Source organism: Oncorhynchus nerka, linkage group LG19 (genome assembly GCF_034236695.1).
Source record: "Oncorhynchus nerka isolate Pitt River linkage group LG19, Oner_Uvic_2.0, whole genome shotgun sequence".
Taxonomy (NCBI): Eukaryota; Metazoa; Chordata; class Actinopteri; order Salmoniformes; family Salmonidae; genus Oncorhynchus; species Oncorhynchus nerka.
In genome coordinates, this window is record NC_088414.1 from 10,467,855 (window position 1) to 10,472,854 (window position 5,000).

The 5,000-nt window shown below is 43.4% G+C and overlaps 1 protein-coding gene across 1 annotated transcript in view; it reads left to right on the forward strand.

Annotated features, from left to right (window-relative positions):
* Positions 1-5,000, forward strand: part of LOC115101016 (GDNF family receptor alpha-2-like) — a 73,759-nt gene that overhangs the window by 900 nt on the left and 67,859 nt on the right. The window lies entirely within an intron of this gene.

Consider the following 5,000-nt stretch of genomic DNA (forward strand, 5'->3'; position numbering starts at 1 on the left):
CGAGATGACACAAGGCAGAAAGAAGAGCACGATGTTTCAAACCCAGGCTGAAATACAAGCAGAGAACTTTCTCCTTTGAGTCAAACAGGAGACATAATTACACGTTACTCTGCTGAAAACCCTGAGCAGTCAACAGAGAGTTCACTCTCTGAAATGTTACCTGACAGAAGTGAGGTGAAGGCTTCTGAGCCTCAGCGCAATGACGAGGAAAATGCCCAGTATGACTTTGTCCCCGTGGGAGTACGTCTTGTGAAGAATGCGGATCCATTCCTTTTGACCGATCTGTTTGGGGTATCAGGCTGGGTGAAGAAGGGTTTGGGTTTTGTCAAGAAGTTAACTTTTTGTGCGTCTGCTGGTCAGGGGGAGAGGGCGCTATGTGTTTCAGGATGAGGGTTGTGTCCTTCTTTGCTCACCGGAGTAGAGTGCCGCTGAAAGGAGTGATAACTGGGGTGGCAGTTGAGTGTTGAAGTGAAGTTGAGGATCCCCGGTGTCTGTAGTAAAGGACCAATGCACTACCTTCGTGAACATTTTTTGAATATATTTTTTGAATTCTGATTTATCAGGAGGTGCTGCAGCACCCTCAGCACCCCCGGCTATAATGGCCAGAACCCCAGAAGATTGAATTGGTGGAAGCAGCAGAGATGTTTTTGGGTGTCAGAAATTTTAGTGCAGAAGAAAAACTGCAGGGGGTTTTGAGAGATGGGGTTCCAGCCTCCCAGGGCGACGGCCTGGTGTAGGATCTGTTAGGGCCAAAGTAGTGGAAGGGAGTGGTGTTGCTGATAGTGGTAATTATATATGGCATTAGATATATGTAATAATATATAATATATATATATATAATATGCATTAGATGGTGGTGAAACTTTGTTTACTTTCCATTAAAACAAATTTTTTAGACCATATGTGCAATGCACTATCAGAACTGTGAAAGGCAGCAAAGTGTCTAGTCTGACGGAAAACCACATGAATAAGAGTAGTATTACTTTTTATATATGACTATGACCAGTGACAGTATCTTGTGAAAGACTCATGTATTGCCTTGTGTCAATTGAAAACGATTGACTAAATAATTTAGAACCGAATGACCATGGTTCTTTATAGAACCTTCCAAAAAGGGTTCCACCATGGTTACAAGACAAAGAACCCCTATCTGGTACTATTTAGAACCATACTTTATGTGTGTGCACCTGGTGCCTTGCTGCTGCTAGGGAAGGTTTGTGATCTAAAGGGATGTTGGTAAAAGTAGAATGTAGAGCCTATTATTTGATCATTATGTGACCTGATGTAGTAAGCATCTAAAGGTGATTCAGGGTAATGTATATCAAACATAGTTCTTTAGATGGTAAAATATGAAGAGACGTTCAAGCTCTCCCGTCTGGTAGAAGCTGACGGTCAAAGGGCCATCGCATGAGGCACGTTCCCTCCGTCTCAGCTGCTTGCTAAAGTGTGTGTGCATGTGAATCTGGTTGCCGCTGTGTCTGACGACTGCATGGGCTCGCGCGGCAGAACTGTCCTTGGTGCTGAAATCTGTTCACGGTCGTGGCACTAGCCTGTGGTGTGTCACATTTTTGCCTTCCACATGCTACCTGCATGTTTGTCCAGTCAGGCACACTGTGTAATCGCTATGAGTTTTTTTATAGATTAATCTAGAACCCATTACTCACAAATCCAGAAGTTTACACAGTTTTCCTATATTTATATTATTGATATTTTTGTCATGTTTTGAGGTGATCTAAAACAGGAGAGAAGAGGGAAATGGGGAGGGGTGAGAGAGAGAGAGAGAGAGAGAGAGAGAGAGAGAGAGGGGGGTTGGGATAGAGAGGACAGGAGGGAATGGATAGGAGTGGAGAAGGGAGAGGAGAGTAGAGGATGTGAGGAGAGAGGCTAGAAGGATGGAAGAGGTGGAGGATAGAGGAGAGGTTATTTCCCCTGACAGTATTTGACACGTTCAGAGAACTCCCCTGTAAACAGCATGTAGCCAGCTCTACACTGCTACCACACATACACCAGTAGCGTAGCCAGAAATTCATTGCAGAAATGTTGTTTGCACAGTTCACAATTGGCTCGGCAGGCCTCTCAGTTTAACTGGATCCCATCCAGGATATCGGCTGAACTAATTGGGGTGGTGGGGGAACGAATAAATAGTCTGATTCGTGACAATATTATTAATAGCCTATATTCATTGTCAAATCATGAGTGAAGATGCTGATGTACAGTGTGTGCATTTGAGGCAGCAAACAGAGACATGCTTTTTTTTTATATACCAAAATGTGAATTCTTCACATCAAGTTCCATGCAGTCCAGACCTCTTGAATTAGATGTAAAGCTGTCCTGTCAGACATCTATCAGAAGAGAGTCTCAGGTTCACAATGCACATACACATGGATTTTAGAATCAGTGTTCCACAGGTATAAAATACAGGAGTGTTGACTGTGATTCAGGCAATGGACTATGAGCTGTCTTATTTGCTAACTGAACAAATTCAGAAGCACAGTGACATAATTTCCTCAATGCGCAATAAATCAATTTAATACACCGTCACAAAGAAATGTGTGATTTCGTTTAGGTCTTTAAGGAAGCGTATGGTGCAAAAGAAAAATATGTGTTTAAAATGAACATAAAGGCCAATCAGATCAGATTTTTGTTGCATTAGATTAGGCATGCACTCTCTTACACCAAACAAAGGTCATGATAATAGGCTACAATGTACAGCACAGTAAACCAGTGCAACACACAGGAAAGAAACAGGGGGGAAAATAACATAGAACTGCCATCATTGTCAGACTCACAGTCACAGCAGAAGATGGTGTTGAACTTTGAAATGATATCGTCATAAAGCCAAAGACTCAGTCAGTTCTCCTTCAAAAGAGAGCAGTGACAAATTGTTCAAGCGCCCTGTGAGCATGGATGCCCTGTTGCACGCTTTGATCCGATTGACAGTGGAGGATAGACGTTCTACAGTGTAGCTGGTGATAGGCAGAGTGATTACATCTCGAGGAAGCCTGTTCATGTTGGGGAAAATGTATTTGGGACAGGTATCAAGCACCACGATGAGTGTCTTGCAATGTAGATGGGGAGGCAGGGTAGCCTAGTGGTTAGCGAGCTGACAAGGTACCAATCTGTCGTTCTGCCCCTGAACAGGCAGTTAACCCACTGTTCCGAGGCCGTCAATGAAAATAAGAATTTGTTCTTAACTGACTTTCCTAGTTTAAAAAAATAAAATGTGAAGCTGTCCTATCAGTGCTCATCAGAGTTCCATTCTTGGGTTGTTGCTCCAGTTGTTTTTTTAATCTCGGGGTGCAAGTTAATTAAGAGCCTCCTGGTTTTCGTGGTGCCCACGCAATAGCATGTACTGCTTGGCACATAAAAGCGCAATACCTCTTACAGCTTTGATGTGTGCTCAACTCCTATCAATGTAGGATGCACATGCCTCTGTTGACCTGCTTAAGAATATTTCCACATTCTTGACTGGTGCCATTCTTCGAAGGCTGTGGCTCTGGCCACTGCAGCCATGTATGCGTTGCTTCACCCTCTTAAGGATCCGTCCCTTTTTTTAAATTATCGCCTAAAATGACAAACACAAATCTAACTGCCCGTAGCTCAGGTCCTAATGCAAGGACATGCATATTCTTGAAACCATTTGAAAGGAACCACTTTGAAGTTAATGTAGGAGAATATAACACATTCATCTAATCACATTAACATATCTGGTAAAAGATAATACAAAGAAAAAAAACATGTTTTTTTTGTGTGTTTTTTATTGTACCATCACCTTCAAAATGCAAGAGAAAGGCCATAATGTATTATTCCAGCCCAGGTTCAGTTTGGATTTAGGCCTCTAGGTGGCAGCAGCATATGTGCAAAGTGTTGGACTGATCCAATGAACCATTGCATTTCTTTTCAACATTTTGTGCCAATACTGCCCAAATGTGCCTAATTGGTTTATTAATACATTTTCAAGTTCATAACTGTGCACTCTCCTCAAACTACAGCATGGAATTCTTTCACTGTAATAGCTACTGTAAATTGGACAGTGCAGTTAGATTAACAAGAATTTAAGCTTTCTGCCAATAACAGATATATCTATGTCCTGGGAAATGTTCTTGTTACTTACAACCTCATGCTAATCACATTAGCCTATGTTAGCTCAACCGTATCGCTGGGGACCCACCGATCCTGTAGAGGTTAAACACAAAAATGTCTGATATGCTTCAAATCTTTAAAACCAATCTTAATGAACCAATCCTCCATATCCACATCAGGAAAAAGGCTGACTTTCTGGCTATACAAAACATCTCTTGATATATTATATATTTCATCCCTTGAAATGATTCTATCCTTGCCCATAATCGTTAGTGTTGCAGGGAACGCTGGCGGTTTGTGCTGGGAAGCAGGCTCGTGTATTGCCGACATGCCTGCAGGTTCTGATGAAGCCGGGGCAAGGGCTGTGGCCGAAGGAACTGAAACCACTTCAGGGAAGTGGTTTCAGTTCCTTCAGCTTCAGGGTCAGTCGTTGGTGACTTCAGGGGTCAGTCTTTGGTGGCTTCGAGGTCAGTCGTTGGTGGCTTCGGCTTCGGGGTCAGTCTTTGGTGGCTTCGGGGTCAGGCGTTGGTGACTTCAGGGGACAGTCTTTGGTGGCTTCGGGTCAGTCATTGGTGGCTTCAGCTTCTAGGTCAGTCATTGGTCGCTTCGGGTTCGAGGTCAGTCTTTGGTGGCTTCGAGGTCAGTCGTTGGTGGCTTCGAGGTCAGTCGTTGGTGGCTTCGGCTTCGGGGTCAGCCATTGGTCGCTTCGGGTTTGGGGTCAGTCGTTGGTGGCTAAAGGATCTGTCGTTGGTGGCGTAATAAGATGCTCGGGAGGAGACCGCCTATCCTTCTCTTCTATATGCGGTCGCTTCAAAGATTTTAAAAGTGAGGTTTGTTTGTCAATTTGACTTGTTTTTGTTAGTCAAGTTGGCTAGTGAGTCTTGACTATAATTACGATCTTACCCCCCAGATGCTGT